Here is a 24065-nt window from a genome sequence, read left to right as displayed (position 1 = left end):
AAAGTACAAGATCTCATTTGCAAAGGGGGTCCTGGGGATCAAAAGTGGATTTACACGTGCCATGTGCTGCAGTCTCCATCCTCTGCTTTTCCTGCTGTTAGGAAATAATTTGAAAATTATCTAAAATAAGAGCAATATATTCCATGGCTGAACAAGAGGCTCAGATCTGTCTCCACAGCAGAACATGGAGTGGTAGCCTGTAGTATCCCATGAACTCTCTCCTCCTGGTCAATCCCCAAGCCCTCATGCCTGAAAACAGCAGTAAATACTTACCATAGAGGCAGCTCTCCTAGGGGAAAAAACTGACTCCCAAATGGACCCTTTGTGTCACAACTTCCTCAGGTTTCTCCTTCCCCTGTCATTGGCTTGGGTGGCCACCCCCCTTCCCCTGGAGGCCAGCCCTGTCCCCTCTGCCCAGCCCTCAGCTCTGCCCCCCACCCCTTCCCCTTCTTAGGCTGCCTGCTCCGTGTGGTTCCCCCTCTTTCTAGCAGGGTTTTCCTTCAGCTGCTGTGTTACTCTGCTGGAATAAAACCTTGCCAAAGAGCCTTTCTTGCCTCTGTTGCTGAGCCAGTTGCGGTGAGTGTTGAGTGGAGGTTTGACTGCATTGCCTGAATGTTAATTCAACTTGCTTTTTTGACAGGAGAGGTTTGTTGGGGACAAGAAATAGGCCCTTCAGCAATAGTTCCTGTAGTCCACAGGAAAAAACAAGTGAGCAGTTACTGGGAGGAGCAGCACAAACTCTTCCCAGGAGGGATGTCTCAAAGGAAAGGCTTGGCTGTGATATATGGGGACCTCTGGCCACGCTTGTACTACAGTCCCAGGACTGTTCTTTAGTCATAAGAGCATCTGCATATAGCAGCTTGTGTTCATGATAATTAAAAAAAAAAAAAAAAAAAAAAAAGAAATCTCTCATCCTCTGAAACAGAGGGGCTGCCTCAAAAATGTCTGTCTGGCTGATTGTGCCTTGAGTCATGCCTATGCCCAGACTATGCCAAGATTGGTCTAAAAGCAAGGAAAGTTACTGGCAACACTTCTTCTCAGAGATCCCTTGGAATTATATAATGAAAGGCATTTCTTTCCCTCATATTGGGTTTGTGTGGCTTCCTTTTGGTAGCAAGGGGTGCCACAGAGGTGGCTTCTGTGAGAAGTTGCTGGATGCTTCCAAAACATCTGGGAGAGGCAATCCCTGATGGCTCCAAAGACAGCTGTTCTGCTGGACAAGGCTCAGCCAGTGAGAATGCCTCTGTGATAACACAGGTAAGGAGAAATCAAGACAAAGGTGGTTGTGCAGGTGTAATTCCAGCCAGAGAAGAGCTGAGCAAGAACATGTGAGAGGAACAGCCCTGCAGACACCAGGGTCAGTGCAGAAGGAGGGGCAGGGCGTGCTCCAGGCTCCAGATACTCCCCTGCAGCCCATGGAGGAGACCCACACTGGAGCAGGGGGTGCCTGGAGGAGGCTGTGACCCTGTGGGACACCCATGGAGAGAGGGCAGAGAAGTTCATGGAGATCTGTCTCCTGTGGGAGGGACCCCACGGGGCAGCAGGGGAAGGACTCCTCTCCCTGAGCAGTGGGAGAAGCCACCAGTGATGAACTGACCACAGTCTCCATTCCCATCTCCCTGAGGGGGGAAGTAAAGCTGGAAGGATGGAGGAAAGGTCCTTTTAAGGGCTTATTTTACTTGTCATTATCCTGCTCTGATTTTGTTAGTAATAAATTTGTTTTATATCTCTGAGTTGATCCTGTTTTGCCTGTGATGGTATTTGGTGTTTGGCTCATCTCTCTCCTGGGCCTTATCTCAACCCATGAACTCTTCATTAAATTTTCTCTCCTCCCTCCAGCTGCAGAGGGGAGTGAATGGCTTTCATGGGTGCCTGGTAGTGGGCCAGTGCCAACCCAGAGCATCACCTAATTTAGGGAGAGAATAAGCTAAATCCTTGGCTCCAAACTGCAAGTGATAAAAGCTCTAAGGAGACAATGCTGCTTTCATACATCCAACATTTCTTTACTTGGAATGACAGTTTGGGGAATATCTTTTGGGAAATATTCTCCAAAACCATCCCAGGCACAAGGAGTTGCCCTGAAAATAACAGCCATCTTACTAATGACAAATGAGCACTGGCTCTTGGTACTTATATGCTTCTTTGAAAAATCAGAAAATGTTTTAAACGCTTCCACAAAGTCCATTAATATGACGTTGGTTGGAACAGATTCTGCTGTTAGCTGTAGTTTTAATTTCCTTATCCAATAGAATTTTAAAACATTTCAGAAATAATTTGCTATATTTAGTTCTGTTTGGGTTTTTAATTTTTGGGTTTTTTTTTACTTTTGAGTAAAAATTTTTTGTTTAGTTTTGTGTAAATTGATTTTACTCAATGCTCAGGCCCTTGTGTAGTCTGGGTTTGGCTGAAGTCTTTTTGGGAGTTTAAAAGACCTCAGAGACACATCTAAGAGCTTAAACATAAGTATAAAATACTGGGGAAAAAATAGGGAGACCTTTATATGTACTATAGTGTATATAGAAAGGTACATGCTTTTATTGGCATACTATTAGCATTAAAATTTAACAATTACATATAAATGAAGAAGACTCCTTTTCAGGTAAAATACATAACTTCAAAACATGCATATTTCTCCTACATATTCTTCCTTTTTTCTGCTATTTCTTTTATCATAAACACAAAAAGTATTTACAGACCCTGAAGGAAGACATAAAATTTAGGACTGCAGGTAGCACTCCTAGGTTTCTTGAATTCTCTAAAAAAAAGTGATTTCAATTTACTAAATATAATCACAGTTATTATATTCAATACGTGATCTTCATTTATTTTTTGAGGGGATAACTTGGAGAAGAGAGTTGAAGTTTCATATACCTTATAAAACCAGCATTTTATCATGTTGATATTTGTCTTCTTCTGTGAACAATGGTTTCCATTAGTGTCTTGTACAATTACACCTGTTTGATTATTAATGCATTCATAAAATATAATTTTTTACCCTATTTCTGTTTCATTGTTCATTTTGGCTGGGAAGGTAATTTCTTTCTAAAAAGACAAAGAGCCTAGTTGCCTAATCTAATTGTATTCTCAGTTTACTTTAAGCAGAGATTTTAGTTGATCTAAAGTAAAAAATGTTGGTTTATGCTGTATGCCAAGTGAACAGAAGCTGTGCTTTCCCATTTTTCCCTGCCTTTATTACCTAATTGCTATTCCTTATTACAAAGTGTCTGCCCTTATGTTATTTATTTATTTTGCAGCAGGTTCCTTTTCCTTCACACTTGTTCTAACTGGTAGTAAACCCTTAATGCCACAGTGACCAATGGTAAATCACCGTGTCTGGCACTGGGAGACAAAAGAAGCAGGAGGGATCTGTGAAAAATGCCTGCAAGAAGCAAAGCACAGCGTGGATGGAGATGATTCACGTCTCTGCAGTGAATCTTCAGTAAAAGGTAGCAGAGCAGAACCAAAGACCATTTTCACTCATCTTGAATTCATTTCACCTTATCTCTAAAGTATTTCCCTGCTACCCACCAGAGCTTTGAACCAGGCTGCATGTTTGAGTACTTGCTTTTTTATTTCTTTTTTCTTTTATTTCTAAAAAAGGTGAGTGCAAAAAAGGCAGCTAACAGAGGGAGAAGCTACAAGCAAGGAATGCAAAAAAGAAACCAATTTGGACATCTGTCTGTCCATGCCATGAAACTTTCACAGATTTTTATGCTATCTGATTTAGAATAAGAAGTTTCCCAAAAACATGTAATGATCTCAAATTCCCAAGTTACTTAAATGCTTTTGGAAAAGTTGCTGGAAATTGATGCATCCATACTTAAAAAAGAAATCCTTTCCCTTTAACAAAGTCTGCTGGTAAATTTTTGTCTATTTTTATTGCTATTTTAGCTGTTTCCTTGAAAAATTAACTTTTTTTTTTCTCTTTTGCAAATATTGTAATGCCTGTTTGATTTAGTAACTTGGGACTATCTTATTCCTGTACATATCTATGTAAGTTTCTGGTTACTTTTAATGAAGCAGAATCAAACCTGTTGCCCTTCATCCCGAAAAGCTCCAGCAAGATTCTTATGAGTCACAGACTCAAAGTAAGTAAATTTAGGCTTGCACAGATAAAATTACACTGAGTTGAGGGTGATCCCATGAATTGTTGTATTCCTTTCTAGCACACACAACTGCAAGCATCATACAAACTGATTTCCTTGGAGTTTAAACTGGTGATGGGGCTAGCCCTGTAGTATGACTGAAAAGACACTGTATTTTCCTGCTTTCCTGGCTTTTTAGGCATTCCAGCTCATTTCTGCAGGACAGGAGACTTGGGATGCAAGTCTATGTGCTTTCTGATTAACTTCAGCTGAAGCTGGAAAAAATCAACACAAGATTTTGCCACTATTGAGGTATTGAACGTAGATTCCTCATATGTAGAAATTTTATCTTCATTTCACTGGGGAATTTACCAAGATTACCCTGTTAGATTCTTTGGGAAGTGGCTGCACTTTTCCTAGCTGCTGAGGCTCCCTACTTGTTTCCTATTCTGTCCACAGCTGGACTTTCAGTAATCATTCCCCAGGTTCCCTCTTTTCTTGTAAGACCTGTTGGCTTCTTCTCACTTTTGTGACTGAATTTTGGATCCTTCTTAAAAAAAATTTCTTAAATTTTGGCCTTGTGGAAGTAATGCCATTGTTACTTGTGTGGTACTACACTGTGTAACCTTTGTTGTAAGATTTATTCTAGATACACTGCTGAAAGTTTAAAAGGGAGCTGCTGAGGCCTGTGGATCTGAATCTTTGCTAAAGAAGCAGTAATTTACTACCCAGGAAGTGATAGACAAAGAGGGTTGGAAATCATAACACCATAGGAAAGTGAAGTATGGCCCATTTCTTCTTGTACATTCAGGGCAGAATCTTTTTATGCTAAGTGGTCTGCTTTGCAAACATTCACAGGAGCCCCTGTGCTTTCATCTTAAAAGAGTGAGCCTGCCAATATATCTTATGTCACTGATGCTATATGTTGCAAGGGATAACATTTTCACTAAAGAGGGGCTTTTGATTTGCCTGGGTTATAAAAATATGGCATCAACCCTTTTATTTTGCTGCCATCAGTGATGTTCCAGGCCCTCATACCTAGAGGTGGGTCTCACTGCATGTCAGGGTACTGGCAGAGAATACAGAGTGCTCACCCTGCTCTGTCTCAGAACTGCATCTACAGCCCAAGGTGGCAGACAAAGGGAAGAGAGAGAGAGAAAACACGTGCATGTGTTTGTGCACGCGTAGGCAGTGCTAACAGAAGGGAATTAGCTGGCTCAGAGCTTTGATTATTGCCTACAGAGAGCTTCAGCTTTGGTCTCTTGTGTGAATCAGTCAGATCCACGATATCCAAAAGGGGTTATCAGCTGACGATTGTTTGATTGCCTGTGAAGTAATTAGTTTGAGCTGGGCTCCCCCAGTGAGACTCCCCTGGGGTCTGTGCACCCTTTCCAGGTGCTCTGGGGCCAGAAGAGGAGGTGATGCCTCCAGGCAGCCCCAGCTCCCTGTAACCCTCTCCTTGCTGGGGTAAGGGCTGCCTCTGCCACAGCACTGCTGATGGCTTGCTGTTGCAATTGCATCCAGACCCATCTCAGTATAACTGAGCCAAATAACCCTGAGAGCTGAAATAATCAGTATTGGCTAAGCTGGCTGGTTCTGCCAGAGGTGGTGGGGAGATGGCCACACAAACCATTGTGGAGGAGCTGGTGGGCTGTTAGCAGTGGGACTGGCAGATGGGGCTGGGGCAGCAACCCGTGCAGCTGACACAGCTTTGTCTGCAATGGGATTGAAGGGGATCTACAAATACTAATCTGTTTTCTTCACTCTTGTGAAGAAACCCATTTCCAGGGACTAAATGAAAGCAGGATATCACCCTCTTGGCCTTACTTGCCATCCTTTAGTTTTCCTGTTACAGGCACCAGTCAAGTCCAAACCTTTGTGCCATTATAAGAACAGCCAAATAACCATTGCTTTCTTTTAAATAAGAAGTTAGTTCTTAAATTATGAGAAAGTTTGTAATTCTTTGATCTAAAACAATGTAAAGGTGCTCAGTGCAGCAAATATAAACACTTGTTCCTAACTAGCCTGATAAAGAACCACTCCTGTGGCCATTCCTTACACTTGGTCAAAGTGAGATTGGCAGACACCTGGATTATTCCAGTCCTGCAGCCAGGCTGCCTGACCTGTGTGTAAAAAGGGCTTCCAGCAATTTTAGCAAGCATTGAATTCACTGTTAAATTTAAAAGAGTGAGAAGTAGAGATTTTCTTTAGGTGCTAACATTTCTTGGGTTGTAATTTTGCATTACAGATGCAGTATAAATCATTTACTGTACTAATGGGATGGGAAATTTCTGTGGGAGGGAGCAGCAGCAGCTATCCTAGAGACAGATATAAGGTGTGGCCCTGAAGTTTGCATTTCTGCAGCCACTTTTCTGCCTGACCTGGAAGTTATAACCCTGTAATGGAAGTTGTCTCCTTTTGGCCTCTGCACCAAATAACCCTCAAATAATGACCAAAAACATGAAGTCTTTCAAGTTAAAAGTTTTGCACCCATCAAGTTATTAATGCATAGAGAAGAAGGTCTGTTATTCAGTCATATTAAAAAGCAGCTGAAAGCTCCTAAACTGGAGCATGGTTGCCATTATGTAAGAATACATTTTTAAAGAACATATTCTTATTTTCATGAAATCCTCAATATAATCTTCATTGTTTCCTGTCTCATTATTTGACATGCAACATATGTTAAGTCCCTAAAACCAACTCACTGTCACAGTTTGTGTGTGTTTTACACATATCTCCCCTCCGCTGTATCACCTGTCAGCAAGCTGGTCACCTCTTATGATCTCTTTAGTCATCTGCTTCCCATTATTTCAAGTTTAAGTTCTTTTTCTGACAGTAGCTGGAAATGTTTGCTCCTGAGGATCTCTGTGGCCCAGCTGGGAGGTGCAGCACAAGGGGAGCTTCTGTGGGTTGCAATATGTCAGGGTTTCTGTGGTTGAAATGGCTCCCAAATTATTAAAAAGTCTCTTTTTCCCAGCCCCACGACTGAAGAAGTTGAGATTCATCGGTTCTGCTTTTCAAGGTTGTTTATTTTCTCTTATCTATAACATTCTTTCTCTGACCTGCTGAGGTCTGTCTGGCAGCTTGTTTGCAGCACACTGACCGCCCTTGGGGTGGTGTTAGCTTTTTATACTAGGAACTATGTGTACTTTATTTACAATAATTTTCCAATGCCTATCATTTATGTTAGACAGTGTCTCTATTCTAAACCAATCCAGAAGTGTCACCATCACAGCAGAAGATGGAGGACAAGAAGAAGAAGAAGAAGAAAAAGAAGAAGGACAGGACACGCCCATATTCCTCCATCTTGCCTCTTGAATCCCCATTCTAAAACCCCAAAATTCTACTTTTTCACCCTGTGATAAATTAACTATCATTCTACTCAAACTCTTGTGGCTTGGAAATCTTCACACAAAGTTGGTAGTTTTTTCCATGGGCTAAAATTGAAGGCACAGGTGTTTTTGATTCCGTGCCAGGGTCTCTGAGCCCCTTGCCAGGGTCCCGAGTCCTCCAGGGCAGTCAGAGGAATGTCCTGGGTTCCGACAGCACTGTGGTGTTGCCTGCACTTCTGGAAGGAGCACCAGCCCAGAGCAGTGCTGGTTGAGCTAATGGGCACTCTGCACAGTGATGCACCTTGGCTGTCAGACATCCCACACAGATGAAAAGTGAGCCAGGGCATTTCCTCTCGACATTTTACTGGGCAGTTGGAGCTATTCACACACAAGATGGAGTGACAGGTTTGCTGACTGTTTTAATTGAAACTCTTGTCCTCTCAAAGCATTACTTGGTACCAGCCACACAACTCCACCCCATCCTGTCCAGTAGTTTACATTTTAAATACAGACATGGCCAGATCCAGGCATTCTGGCTGCAGCAAGGTTGGACCAAGCAGTTCCTATCTCTGATCCCACCCTACGCTGCTCATTTCTTCTCATGGCACCAAAGGGTAGCTCTTATTGTTCTGAGGGCTTTACTGCTGGACAGGTTTCCAGACAGAGTGAGAGATTATCCTACCTGTAAAACACTTAAGACAAGCATTGTGGACAGAAGCTGGGAAAGGAGGGAAATCTGAATTACAGCAGGACCAATGATTCTGTCACAGTGCACATTGCCCAAAATCTGGAGATGTTGCCATGCTGGGGTACTTTCTAAGGAAATGTTGTAGGATAATACCATCTGTCCAGGATCTGTAAAGTTCTTTATTGATTTACTGAAGTCAGTATTATTAAGGTTTCATTTTCAAGCTTTTACTTAAAGTTGTATCTACTTGTGAGTATTCACAATGCTGTATGCTTATTACTTTTTTTCTGTTTACTACATCTAGATAAAAGCATGGACCAACACTTACCAGAGTTGTTATATTATATGGTGTTATTTTAGCACAAATGCTTACTGTTCAGCACCTGTATAAGATCAGCCATGACAGCTGATGGTTTAAAATTTAGGATTTTCATGTTGACAATATGATTTCAGCTCCAAAACATACAAACTCTACTTCAGTCTTCTTATGTTTGCACATATAATTTTAAGCAAGAGGGAACAACTCTGGGCTGTTCTGAAAATTGTATATCTTATTGCATCGTATAATGTGGATTACATACAACAGAGGTGGCTGAAAAGTGGTTTCCCTGCAGACTCTGCCCTGACAGATTTGCTGTCTGCTGAATCCTGCAGAGAATTGAGGATGTGCATTACAATGCTTCATCTCCTGCAGGATGCTGTGAACTTTCAAGTTGTTTTCACTGTGTAGTTCCTACAGTTTTTAAAGCCAGGTAAGAGCAGTAAATGACTAAGGGATAGATGCAAAAAATGCAATTTATGAGCAGTGTTTTCACATGTAGGGTCATACACATTGTAAATCAGATCATTGTCTAGTTTGCTAATACATGGCACAGTTGTGCTGCAATGTAAAACTACAGCAGAGCACTTACCCCATGAGGAGTACTATTACTTGATTGAATGCAGATCACGTGCCACAAAAGCAGATATCACATATATAAGGACAAAAGTGGAATAGGATGATGTGATGAAGAAAGGCATGATGCTTTTTTGCTTTGACACCAGATGATGAAGTGACTGCAATCCATATATTTCAACCCTTGTAATTCATGTATTTCATGCCAGAATGATATTTATTAGTTTATCTTCAGCATTAAAGTATTAATATTATAACTTGTGAATAAAAGAGTCATATGCAGAATTGTATATTTTAAATCAGTGGTGAATTTACCCCAACACTGCTGAAAAGAAACCATAGCTTCAGGGTTTAAAACCAAAATCAGTAATGAAGTGAAGAAGTTGTTAGTGTGTTGGTGCCAGATTTGGCAGGGCAAAATGGAGCAGTTTTGTAAATTTAATCCCTCCTCCACAAAGATTACCTAAGCTAACTATTAGTAATTTGATATTTACTATTTAATGAGCTTGGATTTAAGCAAATAAATTTTTATCTTTGTGTTTATCCTTGTGAAAGTATAAACTGATTTATTATGCCAATAGCATCATCTCTGGTAAACCCACCAGCTTCCTTCATTCACACTGACTTGTGTGTGTGTTCCCATGTTGACACCTTCATTTTGAATATCCTTCTAATCCCTTATTTATTGATTTATAGCTGTCTCATCAAGAAAACACTTCCTTTCAGCTTACTTAACTTCTGTTGATTCCAGGATGCTGGTAAAAAGCAGCCTCTTCCTAAGCAGCTTTGGACTTGCTGCACTTGGGTTCACGGCTGGCTCAAGGATTTGCTCTTGAGTGCTCTCGGTACTGTGAGAGAAAATCAGGTTTAAAATAACCTCAGCCAAACCATCCATATGGAGTGAGCAAGCCAAGCAAATTTCCATATGATGTAAAGAAACAAGTACAGTAAAGGGGCAAAAGCGATTCTGATGAAAACGTGTATGTTCTATGGGTAGAAGTAGGAGCATTTCAGAGCCCTTGGAATCTGAGGGCTGGGATTGCTGTAAGCCATTGGCTTGTGTCAGTGTTTAACCCCAGGCCCACATAGCCACGCAGTCACGTGTCCTGTGGGATGAAGGGAGAGATTCATAAAGGCAAAAGTGAGAAAACTCATGGGCTGAGCTAAAGCAAAAGACACAAGCAAAGCAAGACAATGGAATTAATTCACCATTTCCTATAAGCAGGTGTTCAGCCACCCCAGGAAAGCAGATTTCCATCATGCATAATGGAAACTTGAGCAGACAAATGCCATCAATCCAAATATACCCCTCACTTTCCTCCTACTTCCCCCACCTTTGTATGCTGAGCATGAAATTGTGTGGTGTGGGATACTCCCTGGGTCAGCTGGGTCAGCTGTCCTGACTGGGTTCCCTCCCACTCCTTGTGCACATCCAGCTTCCTCGCTGGAGTGGTGGGGTGAGGAGCAGAAAGGTCTCGACTCTCTGTGGGCACTGCTCAGCAATATATAAAAAATCTCTATTATCAACACTGTTCTGGTCACAAATACAAAACACAGCCTCTTAATAGCTACTATGAAGAAAGTTAACTCTCTCTCAACCAAAACCAGCTTGACTTACCAGCTCCCATCTCTGGCCGTGTGTTTGTATTGCTTCCTGGAATCCAGGCAAGACCTTCTCATTTATGTACCTCATTGTAAACTCCCTAACACAGTTTTAGAAAGTGGGACAAATATTGCAGCAGTATTAAGACAGAATAAATAGTAGTGTTTGCACCATTCTTTCTCTAGAAGCATGCACAGATTTGTCCCTATGATTATTTTCTTGTTTGAAGAAGATAATATAAAAAAAATAAATTGGGCTTCTGACTTACTCCTTACACCAGAAGCTTCTGGAAAGCCGATGCAAATGTCCATTAACCATATACACAACAGAAAGTGCTGGGTCTAAATAATTTATGTGGTGTGCTCAGTGGGAGGCAGATAAGCACGCACAGGCTGCGGTTGCTGCTGTGGCATGGCGCTGAGCTTGTCACTGGCCCTGGAGTGAAGAAATGCTGCATGGAGGGGTTTGAGACAAACCCGTGCATGAGAGTTGAGGACCGTGTATTTGTTGTGAATGCTTTTAATTTCTCTGATCATAGATTGTTATGTAGAGTGCAGGGAACAGAGAGCAGCTCTCACCTCTCCTTCCAATGAATAGCGAGTCACCTTACTCTGTGATGTACAAGGCAGAGTAATTGCATCTCAAATGCGTGGTGCACTTTTGTTTAGAAGGTTAGCGCAAAATTGATTTATGAAACAATTTTCCCTGTTTCATGTCAGAGAGCCCATTTTCTGCTGAATAATTAGATGGGGGTTTCTCCTGTATGGTGACATACAGTTTTGTGAAGCAAGGGATAGTTGCTGCTTTTCATTAAATAAATCTCAGAGGAAATTTTGTCTAGTTGTTCATGAGAATTTTTTTTCCTGTGACATTGTTTCATAGATTGACTCTAGTTGATTTTGGAATAGTAATTTTTTGAAATGTGTTTACCTGTATTCACCATGACATGCAGTAAACAACTATCTTGTTCTACTCTAGAGGTAACTGTCGCTTTTCATCTCAAAATCATAATCTTAGATCAACATATGTGAGAATACCTGTACAGTATAATTGCACTGGACACGGAAATAATTGTCTTGCTGGTCCTCAGACTATCCCCTGGGCTTGCAGTTCAGTTGTTAGAACTTCACGACAAAAATATCCTCCTGACCTGGTGCCTTTATTTTATTACAGTCACCTACAAGAGGCATGCACAGTTTATGCAAATTCATTGAAGATTTTTTCCTCCTTTACCATAGATTTTTAGGTAATTTTTCAAACTTTGGTAGCTAAAGTTATATACATAAATATTGCTTGTTTTCTTCTGGGTATCCATTTTAATAATGTACATACTGAGTTGAATTCAGATGGCCAGTATATTTAATCTCCTAAATTTGAAATAGTGCTCTACCTTTTATTAGGCATTGAATTGAACTATTTTTTTTTTTAGGAAATTATAGGGTTTCCAATGAGTTTCCTTGCAATACAATTCAAATCTCATCAAGTTTAAACAAGTAAACTTGAACATTAAATGAGCTATTTACTTTTTATAGCCTTATATTTAATCTGGGAATACAGCAAACAAAAGCTTACAAAATATATTTGTTATGTTATTGGCATATTAATGCCAATTTTTTAAAAAATAGTATTTTTATGAATTTGTTAGAGTAAGTGATTTTAAGCATACTATAAAAGAAAGAAATCATAATAATTCATTGAATAAGATGATGCTGTGACTTCAATTTTAAGAAACTGTGGTGATTCTACAGATCTAAGATCATTGTTTCAAATAAGTTTCTTTGTAGATATTTTCACTTTACTTCCTCCTTTCCTTAGTGTAGACTGAAAATGCACTTTTTTCCAGGAAAAACAATACTCCATTCTGGATCTAATTTCTGAAGTTTTCATGTCAGTGGAAGTAATCTTGACAGTACTTTAACACAAACGAAACCTATTTTACCTATTTTATCTGTGATGATTTTTTTGTTGGGACATACCTTTAACACTTAAAGAATTTTTTTTGCAAGCTTAATGTTATGATTCTTTAGAAGAGAAGAAGAGAAGAAGGGAATTTTGTTTCAGAATATTTTGAGTAGTAGCACCATGGACTCTTTTCAGCTGGTTTTATAGTTATGCAATTTCTCTAATAAAAACACTATACATATTGGATTTAATACCTGGAATTATATTTCTCAGTTGGTGTCATGTGTTAGGCAGAGTCTTGTATGGGAATTATGAAAAAATGTAGATTTTCTAAACACATGGAGATGAAGGAATTACGTAAAATCTGACAATTATATGAAATATTAACAGAAATTCTGCTATGGATAGGAGGGCTTCTGGAAAGCCAGAACACATGTAGAGCAATGCAGGGTCAGATCTGTGAACGGATGGGAAGTTTAAAACTCTTCAGGCAGATGATTTCTAGCAAGGTAGTCCAGAATTTAAACTTCTGTGACCTTCTACCAAACCTCAGATAGCAAAGGCAGATTAGAAATAGTACTAACTGCAGTCATAAAGTTCATTCACCCAGACTGTAATCTTCCTTAAAATAGAAGTTACAGCCTTCTTGGGAGGATCATTCCTAAAGATTAACAGAGCATTCACTACTCGTGGGGAAAAAAATGGGCCTAAAATTGGAAGGCATCATTTTATAAAGCGGATGTGGCAGGAGAGAGAGAGAGCGAGTTGTGGTGAAGGGGATGCAAGGCCACCCTGGCATCTCAGAGGAAGCCATTAGGAGAACTTGGTGTGGGGGGAAAATCTCTCTCTTAGCATGAACAATACTGAGAAACTGGCTGGTCCCCACGCTGGCTGCCTGTGCTGAGTGCAGGCAAGACAGACTCAGAACTCTGATTATATTGATCTATGTAATAAAAAATTTAAAAAGAATAAGTTTTTTTTTGGTTGGTTTTTTTTCTTTTTTGTTTTGTTTTGTTTTTTTTGTAGGAGCAGAAATGAATTAGGAAACTGATTGTAGCACAGACTGGTAACTTATTGATCACTGTTCAGGGCAGCTGGAAATAGAATAAAGGGACGCGAGGATGGGAAAGTCTGCAGCCACCCCACAAACAAATGGATAACCTCTGGCTAGCATATGGGAAAACTGAGTTTCAGATGCATAACCCCTTGATCATGCTACATGGCAGAAATTTAAAAGAGAGTCAGAGATGGGAAACTTATCTCTTTGTGAAATTTGTAATTATACAAATTCTGGTACAATCTTTCATTGCAAGTTTCCCCTTGCTGTCCTGAGTGGTTTGCCATCCATTGTACTCTGCAGTTTTTTACGTGTGTTGATGTAGACAACCATGTTGATAAGAAGATGGTTGAGATCAGTATATTTGTGGTGCCATTAAGAGACCTACATTATAGCACACAGAGAATTATTTATTCATACATTGAATAGCTCCCAATGGACATTTTACAATGTACATGGAAAATAGGCTCTGTAAGATCAAAGTATAAATATAATGATTGAAATGGGAAGGTTTGGAGAGGGAAGAAAGTGAAACTTTCTCATATATTTGTTCATTAAAATGTCTATTTCCCTAAGAAATGAAACAACTGGCTGCCATGCTGCCCTCAGTCTCCGTGCTATTAATTGACTGACAGGCATTGCAGCATACTGAATTTAGTACAGGATTGAAGAAGATTGCTTGTAGATTGCTCCAGAGGATGTTTTAGATGTTATTGTGTTCTGGAATACTCTGCTGGAGGAAGAGGAATATGTACTCAACTCCATTACACCTCATCAGTGTGTGCTACAACCTGCATGCATTTCTGATGTTCTTTAGAAATTTACATTAAAAATGGCCCGTATCTGCTGATCTACTCACTGCAGAAATGTTCTCAAACAAAAAGGCAACTCCTGCGAGGTGGGATAGTGCTTTTCATTGTGTTAATGTTCTTACACAAGTGGCTTAGCTGTGAAAACTCCCCTCAGGAAAGTACCAGGACATGAGCCTGAAGGTCCATCCCTTCTGATGGGCCATGACTGATAAACTCTGACAGGTAAGAGGCAGCTGTCACGTCTTAGAGGGTGTCAAAGACTCCCAGAGTAGTGGGATACCATGATCCACAGTATTGTATCATACAGTGTGAAACTTCCCGCCCCAGGAGAGGCACCTGGGCAACCCCAGTGAGCCTGAGTATATTAACCCACCAGACTTTGTGTTTCATGGGTTTCCCCCATCCCAAGAGATCAAGACTGCCCCCATCAGTTTGACCAACAACATCAAAATTGCAACAATCAAGTCCTTTTTGTGGATCCAAGGGTGGAGACTATACACATTTCTGCTCTTATCTTTTATTCTCTTTCCTTTTCATTATACATTCTCTTAAGCATTATTTTTATGCTTTTATATTGTTGCATTTCTAACGAAAATGGCTACATTTCAAAATTTGCCGAGTACCATATTGTACCTCAGTATCCTAAAGTTTGCAAGGAAAAGTTTGTTATTGAACATCTTGAGAATTTTCTTGTTTCTCCTGCCCACTGCCTGGAGTAAATCAAACATCTTCCCCCTAAGCCCACCAAGCAGACCAGGGCATAACACCTTGGCTAAACTGCTGCTTCCTGCCTTTTCATTCCTTAATAACAGCAGCCCAGTGACTGACAAATCACACAACCAGTGCATAAGTGACAATTCTTAAAATGTAATTCACCGTCACATGGGACTTAAAATACAGTGAAAAGATTTTTATCTTTTCATATACATGAAAACAAATTTCAGCTTTGCAAGCACTGTGGGAGGTTTTAGAAACACTATAATAAAAGATTTGACCACCTCTTAAAGATTTTAGCCTGGTAATGGCATATAATATTCCAAAATAGAAGTAATCCATCTTTTAATGATTTATGCAAAAATTATTTCCTGTTTTCTGCAACTACATAAGTATATGAGAAAAATCTTGATGTATTAAAAATTGATGATGAATAATAAACTGTCTTTAATGCAGTATATTTAGTAGTATATCTTTATATTTTCTATGATGCATTAGTTTCAATGCAGGCTCAACTTGTGCTTTCAATCTCTTTCCATAGCCCTAGTCTAATTTTTATACAGGAGTTTAAACTGAGATATATTCACATTTTTTACATATGTCCTACAGCTTTCTATTCTCAGACTCACAATCTGCAGATGGAATTGCTGCATCCTTAATAAAAGAACTTGTCCCAAAACCATTTAATTTAGTGATTTAATACACCCCATATTTTTCTAAGGTCTAGAAGAAGATTTTGAGGATATTTTGGAAGTCCTCCTCATCGTTCTATGGAATGGCATCAAAAGTATCTGTAGAGACATTTCTGGAGTTGTGGTGTAACTTCCCTGTTCCATCCTGAGTGATACTCAAAAGCCATCTGAACATGGTTGAGGGCAAACAGCTCTAGGTGACCCTTCATGAATGGAGGGTTCGACCACACAACCTCCAGCAGTCCCTTCCAACCTTAACCATTTTATGATCCAATTTTTCTGTAATTGCTCTGCTAGTAGAGCAGATGACCTATCAGATAATAGATAATAATGTACTTAGCATTTAAATAATTCTTTCCTACATATTATTAGAAAGCATTTTACAAATACAGTCCTATAAATGACCATTTTACAAACAAAGAAAGGAGAGATAAATTAATTGATTTGTTATGAACTAAGCAAAGGATAACAGATTAAAACATAGGACTGTAGGATAAAATTCTTATATGCTGTACATCAACAAGAAGTTTACTGTTCATTTTATGAAGCAACGATTTTATCCTGACTGTCCAAACTTCTCCTCTATTGTATAGCCTGGGACTGGTTGCCTTTACCTACACTTGAGATGATTGACCTGACACAGGGATTTAAAACTCTAAAATAATACTTTGTTTTGAATTTTTATCATAGCATGGCCTGCTTTGCTCATGGATGAGATGTCTTTCACTTCAGCTATCTGCAATTAGAAATTTAACCTTGAGCTAGTATTCTGAGCTTCTTTTTTTCCCTGACAGCGAGGAAAAGATGCAGCTCTAGAGTATGCTTCTTTCCCACTATTTGAAGACAAACTTGAATTATCAGTTTAAGTTGGTCCTGCTGTCAGAAGGAACAGTCTTGGAGTCTTCCCCCTTCTTCATGTGTTCATCATGAAGTGTGAGATGCACCATGTGGTGAGTGGATCTGAGCTAACACAACTAACCTTGGGTGAAAATGGCTGGTTTTCAGCCAGATCAGCTCCCTGAACATCTTACCATATATTCATACAAGTGTTGGTATCAGCACAAGACAAATCTGTGCAGGACTGGGAATAGGGCATGTGAATAAAAGCAGTGCAGGCCTTCTTTCTTTCCCTGGTAGCATGAGATTAAAAATGTACTGAATACCAGTCTTAGCCACCTATGCTGGTTTTGACTGGGGCTGTGTTTTGGGTTTGTGACCAAAATTGTGCTGATAATTCAGGGGTGGTAGTTTTACTGATGAGCAGCACTTACACAGACTCTAGACTCTTCTGCTTCTCACCCCACCCACCAGAGAGGGGGCTGGGGGTGCACACGGAATTGGGAGGGGACATAATGGGGATAGATGACCCCAGCTGACCAATGGAATATCCCACAGCATCCCCCCATCCTCCTTGGTGGGGCTGAGCTGACTGCTGGGGTTAAAACATGACACAACCTACCATACTAATGATTAATCTCACCTGGAGTTTATGTGCAATCACTGCTACCTGGCATTAACCTTATCAGATAGACTTTAGTGTGATATTAGTTCAACAGGCTTTTTAAAACTCCACCTTGTGGCATTCACATTCTCTGAAAAAATTCCTTTGCCCGGGATTTTTCTCCTAGGACGCTGAGAAGCCTCAGAGAAAAGGAAAACAATTCTTACCTCATTTGCTTCTCCTGTGTTGTGCTCATGTGTGGAATGTGTTTGGAGATTGTTTACCCACAGGTGATTGTTTGACTGGTCTCCAGTGTGAGTTGATTTGACTCAGTGGCCCATTGGTGCAAATCTGTGTCGAGATTGGAAAGAGTCACGAGTCTTCATTATTATCTTTTTAGCATTCTGTAAGTATCTTTTCTGTATTCTTAAGTATAGTATTTTTTAATATAAAATAGTATTATAAAGTAATACATTAGCCTTCTGATAACATGGAGTCAGAGGCATCATTCCTGCCTTTGTTGGGACACTCCCAGGGAATACAATACCACCTCCATAAAGGAATCTGACATGGTCAAATAACAGTTAGAGAAATGCTGTTATTGGAAGTGGAGATGCTGAATTCTCTGTTTATTTGTGACATCTTACATGCAAAGATGTGAATTTCCAGATATCCTAATTTTGAAAATTTTAAGAATTATAAAATTGAAGAAGACTGAACAGGTTCACCCCATGCTCTGATTTTATACTTTATCTAGTAACAATTCTCTTAGATACTTGTTTATTTTACTGAGAAGGCAAGCCCAAAAGGATTAAACCTTGCCTGCAGCTTTCTTTTTGTGCAAAAGTCAATTATGGCTGGCTAAATATCCCTGAGGTAAACATGTGTGAGGTTGATAATGTGGTTAGAATAGCAACAGCAGTTGTAAAGGAGACTGGTGTTCATGGAGTTAACACATTCCATATTGCTATCATGCAAAAAATTACAGACACTTCCAGTCAGGGAGCATCAATCAATTTTTGTTAACTTTCAGGATTTTTTTCTTCCCAATGGAGCTAATATTACATCTAAATATTATGTGTGCTGCATCTGTAAATTTCATTCCATTTTCTTAAGGAAGCCTTCTGTATGAAAAATGTGAGTTAAAAACTATGTTATTTACCTGGTGCCACTGGATTGATTGTGGAATGGGTCAAATCCTGCCATCCTTAATGAGGAAAATATTGACTAATGGCTTAAGCAAATATTATCTGAATTCAATGAATGTTTGTCTCGTGTATTAAATATTCAGAGGAGAAGAAAATGGTTCATAGCTTTTCCTCCCAAACACCACGGCACCTAAACAGCCATGTTCATGTTTACTATTTCCTTCTGTATTTTGGTAAAATGTAGCAGTTTCAACAGACACTGCTACAAACATCGTATAGCACCACAGTATGCAACCTTGTAGTAAAATGATTCACCTGGGAAATCCTGGAAGTTCCTTGCAATCAGAGAAAGGAGCTGAAAATATGTTCTCACAGGTGGGTGGAGTGCTTTAACCACTGACCGCATTGAGGGAGGCAGAAGCTGCTGTACAACTCTTCCAAGTGCATTTTTGAGAAAAGGCTGATTTTACTCCAGAAGGAGGTAAAGGAACCATGACATGCAGTCAGACAGAAAAAATAACATTCTTTCATTGGGGCTTACCAAAACTGTGCAGCATCAGCTGGCTTGAAGTGACTCCTGACTCAGACATTGGCCCAACAACTCCCAACGTGGCATCCCAGGCTCTTTCCATGCATTATTTAGGAGCCTAATGCCAAACTTTGGCCTTTGACTTTCCCTTGATAGGGCACCAAATTCCTTTGTCCCTCCAGTCTTCTCAATATATTTTGTTGCCTGGTCTATAAAATAGAAATATTTTAATCTCTTGGGAAGTTATGAGTAGAAGAGTCTCAAAATAGATGCAAGACCCTCATCTACTGATGTGAGCCAAGGTTAAAATACCCAAACATTAAAAGATAGCAAAGAGGTGCAGAAGAAACTTGAATTTTAAAATATTTCTGAGTATATTAGACCACTTTTGATGAAAGAGTTAGTCTGGCAAAGAACCAGTAAGACTAATGGTTAATAATTTTACAACAGATATTACTATTACTTTTATTCCTTGTCAATCTATGAATTGTCATGCTTCAGGAGATACCCTGACCGCCACATGTGGTAGGCGGTTAAATCCCTCCATCCTCTAAAAGTATTTTGCATTTACTTACAAGCCAATTTGCTTTCCTCTCCCCTCTGTCCTTCCAGAAATTTTATGTTAAACAAAAAGAAAATTGGTGACTGATATGAAGAGGTATTAGACCACACATGTTCATCTCACAGATACAGAAAATAGTATGTTACCTCCTAAGTGGTCTTACTAACAGTCTGAGTTAAAGGCATAAATTTTCCAAGTTGTTCAGATGCAAAATCCCTGCAAAATTATTGCAATGACAAGTAGGATCTGGGGTGCTTTTGCAAATATAGACTATAGAGCTTCACTTTCCATTAAATTACACTGGCGTACCTCTATTGTCATTAGTATTTTACTTGTTTAATAGGCTTACAAATGCCCAGTTTGGCTGGTGTTATTCATGTTGTGATGGAATTTATTTATTCCTGTTGATTAAAAGGTGTTTCAGTTCCATTACCAGAATGTGATGAGCATGTGATAAAGAATATCAAAGTACTGTCAGCTAACTTTGAGATATAAGAGCATAGAGACTTTCTGTGAAGGGCTGGAATCCCCATCAGTGGAAGACAATTGATTCTCTTGGACTCTGAAATAAATGATAAAACTTTTTGCATTCTGAAATACTTCATTTGGAAAATTTAAAGGGTTCAAAATCAAAACCATAAATGATGGAAAATCCAGAAGTCTTTGCAATCTCAATTACAACCCCTTGCACTGTATATAATGCAAAAGTGTCTTATAATTAAAAGACCTCATATAGTATCGCAGTCACTGCCTAGTTAACCACCCTGAATGATTGGTGCCCACAAAAGGACTAGTAATTTGATATTTACTTTAGGGGAGTTTTTTGAGAGGGTTTTGTGTTTTTTTTTGTTTTTTTGTTTTTTTTTTGTTTTTTTTTTTTTTTTTTTTTTTTTGAGGCATGATTCTCCCTTTTGTTCCTAAGCTTGAAACCTCATCCTGAATGCAGAAATATTGGCCATGTCAGAGTGGAAATACTTTCTATGGTAGTCTTGCCTAGTGTCCTAGTAGTTCTTATCTGCTCATTAACATAACTTCAGTGTGTTCCTGTGTTAAAGGGTGTCACTTTCCTGTTTAGCAGATGGGAGAACTAAAGTAAAGGACTACTGTTGATTCCCAAGCTTGCCTAAAACAAGGATGGAGATGTTTTTTCATAATTAGTCATAATTTGCATTCATATTTAATTAATTTGTTTTCATAGTTTGTGTGCTAGAATCAGACATTCCCTGGGCTTTGGGAGTAACACAAAGAACTTGCCTTAACTCTAAAACAGGTTTCATAGGCCATGTGGAGGCCATAAAATGAAGAGCATGAAATGATCTAGGAGATGTCTGATTTAAGGGACCTCTGTGATTGTACACTGATTGTACAGTGTAACACAAAAACTCTAAAGCAAAAGTAAGGCTAAAACTTAGAAAAATAATTTTTCAAGCACTACCTTGAAGAGCTTTCTTTGAACCCCCTTTTCCCACATATTACACAGATTTTGTGTTCAGTTGTGAATGACGTGAGTAGGAATCTGATTCACCCCACAGTCCTCTGAACTGATGGAGGAGATATCATTGGTGGGAAGAAAAGTGCTAAGTTTTCCATAATATGAAATTCTTTATACTTCTTTGTAATGTAACACTGTAATAACATGTGGGGATTCTTCAAATGTCTGTAAAAAAGCACAGTTTGTGTAGAATTGTTTTATCCAAAACAGGCAATATGAGCAGTGTCACAGTCAGGAAACAGCATGCAGATGGCAGTAACAGACTCTTGCCACATGTCTGGGGCTGACAGGTGATGATTTGCAGTGGGCTTCACAGATAGTTGTTAATAGTAGAACAAAGCTTATAACTTCTATCTTGGTTATTTTAGACTGCCCTTGTCTTTCTTTAACCACTCTGTCCTCTGTATTGAAAAGAAGACTTAGATGTCATCCCATACCAGCTCTGCCTAAGACATCTTGTGTCAGGCTTGATCATACCTTCATTTCTCATGCTCATATTATCAAGATATGAAGTACAGTAGACTAAGAAGATCATACCTGCCTTGTTGAATTTAATACTTTCAATACAAATCCCTACATAAAGTCCACAAACTGAAAGGAATTCCAATATCTTGTCTTTCCCTTTGTTTACTCTAATTATGTAGGTTATAAAATCGAATCTTCTTTTTTGTAAAACTCCTTTCTTGCCAATGAAAACACACCACCTTTTCCATTTTGGCAAGTGTTCATTTAGGGTGTTCAAAGAGATCAATGCCTAGTTCAACTCCTTTTAAGAAGTTTATGCTAAGCTATACTCATGTGTTCCAGCTCTCTCATGTTATTTGATATGGATATAAAAACGTATTCTATCTTCTGCTGTTATATGCTAGGATAACAGACAGCCGCTGATAAATATGCAGATACTAAATGCAATTCCTCTAATTGAATTGAAACATTCCTGTCAGAAGCATAAAGAAAAGACTTGTGATTTTTGTGCAAGTAAATGTAATAAGGCTGTCTTTTTGGGTTTTTTCCCCTCCCTCATATATCTGTGGTTTTATCATACCATAAGGGATAAAATGCTGTTTTAGCAACCTAAGGAGTTGCTTCTAGTAGTGGTGGTTGCCCTTGGTGAAGAATATCTTTGGAAAGGATTTGAATGACCTTGTACTTTTAAGACAGTCTGATGCTATTAATATATTTTTGCTGAGAAACTCCTAAAGAGGCAATTATATTGTCTGTTGCTTCAAATACAAGAGCGCTATAGGAATATCCAAAAAGTTGTTTTTGCACAAAAATAACACAAGTTGTACTTACAATATTATTGCATTAAAACTGTAGAGATTTTTACACTTTTTTGGTACCGTAAGGTTTCAAATATGTGTGGTCTTCTATGCTCTCTTTCACTCAGAATAGCAGCACACAGGTGAATGCTGAGCTCCGCTCAGCAGGTGTTCCAGGTCTCCTTGAAGGGAATATATCACATGCTATGTGAGCACTTTCCATTTGGGCTCAAAACCCCAAGCTGCAAATTCAACCCCCTTTTTTAAACGTGCGCAAAAAATAGAGGGATAATGTGTACTTCAAACTCCATATTCACACATGTGGAATTTGTTAGGCTGTGTGCTTTGGCAGTAACAAAAAAAGGAGGAAAGAGAGAAGAAGTAAGAAGGACACCAGCAAAGAGAACTGCTAACAAAGACAAAACAACATAGCATGAAGAGCAAGGCAAAGGGGTTGGAGGAATTTTGTAGAACTTTATTGAAGAACAGTTTTGTTTCTGTCTCTTCTTCACATTGGTGGTCCTCTGTACTTCCATCCTCCCTGTCTTGGGATGGCATTTCTTTTTGTGTTGTCAACATGATGTGGCAATTAGATAATTTACTTGCTTAGCCCAATAATTCCTTCTGTATCTTCTCCTGGTTGGCTTGGAAAACCAATTAGTCCTTGTTAGTCGTATTGAACTCCATGCTAGTTGATTTGTGGTTACATACTCTCAGGCCCTAATGTCTGACAGAAAACGCAGACACATTTTATTTTTGATCTACCTGTAGTTTGCAGGTTCAACTCTTAATATTTGTATATTGTCATTTCTGGACTGAATTAATATGAAATCTAATAAAATCTAATAAAAGCTCTCTAGAGGAAATCACTGTAACACTTGAACATGTGACTGTTAAAGGTATTTGGGTCAACTATTGATTTTTTTCCAGTATTCCAGTATCAATCAGTGTATTTTAATTTAATTCACAATATGGGGAACCAAGAGTTCATGGAAATAAGTCATACCAAGGTGGGGTCATTTTCTCAGGGCTGCTATCTCAGTCTGCTGATACAGTGGGAAACAGAAATAATTCTGTACTTTAAGGAAGAGCTAGGCTGCTGGGTTGAGATAGCCTGTATTTATACTCGTTCTGATAAAACCAAGAAGCAATCTGTTAAGTGAAGTCTCTCCAGAAGAGCATGAGCAAGGTGGCTGTCAATGAATGGTGTTAAAGCCCAAAGGATCGGGTTGGGGTGGCTGGGGGAAGGAACTGATTTAGTAGCGTGTTTTATGGTGCATGGATGCAAACAAGGGTATATGTCAGAAATTCCCAAAGCAGAATATCTCTAGCAGTGAGCCTCAGAAAATAGACTGGCCATGGTAAACTGCATTTGTAAGTAGAGAGTGAAAACAAGCCAATGTTGCTTGAATGTGCATTCCAGACATTTAATGCTTCAGTAGAACTGTGGGATTCACAGATGTGGTGGACCCTTCTGGACACAGAGCAGAATTCCAGATGATTATTGTATATTTACATTTGGGATGTTTGGATAGTACAAGGAGACAGATAAAGATGTGTGAGTATATATCATTGATTAGCTTACAAAGGACAAATTGGGAAATATGCCCCCAATTTTGGATACACAAGTTTGAATGCTTTGCACCAATATCTAAAATGCAGTGGTCTGTAAAGGAACCCCTGTGTCGGTTCACATAAATCCTGTGAACCTGTACATTTGTTGTTTCTGTAACTGAAATAGATTTTCTGGGGTCCAAGGTGCTGTATCCCCAGTGCAGGGATTTTAATAATCCTGGCAGCAGATTGATTTTCAATAAGTAGAGGTCGGATTATGAAATCCCTTCTCTTGCT

General features: G+C 39.3%; 1 protein-coding gene across 1 annotated transcript in view; it reads left to right on the top strand.

Moving 5' to 3' along the window:
• Positions 1 to 3271, top strand: part of EIPR1 (EARP complex and GARP complex interacting protein 1) — a 125439-nt gene extending 122168 nt beyond the window's left edge. Inside the window, exon 10 of the mRNA XM_063150795.1 lies at positions 3255 to 3271. The gene's annotated coding sequence lies outside the window, so the exon portion shown is untranslated. The remainder of the gene's footprint in view (positions 1 to 3254) is intronic.
• Positions 3272 to 24065: the final 20794 nt, after the last annotated feature.

The sequence above is a fragment of the Melospiza melodia genome, chromosome 3 (genome assembly GCF_035770615.1).
Source record: "Melospiza melodia melodia isolate bMelMel2 chromosome 3, bMelMel2.pri, whole genome shotgun sequence".
NCBI lineage: Eukaryota > Metazoa > Chordata > Aves > Passeriformes > Passerellidae > Melospiza > Melospiza melodia.
Note: the sequence above shows the minus strand (reverse complement) of the source record. Positions and strands in the feature narration are given on the sequence as shown.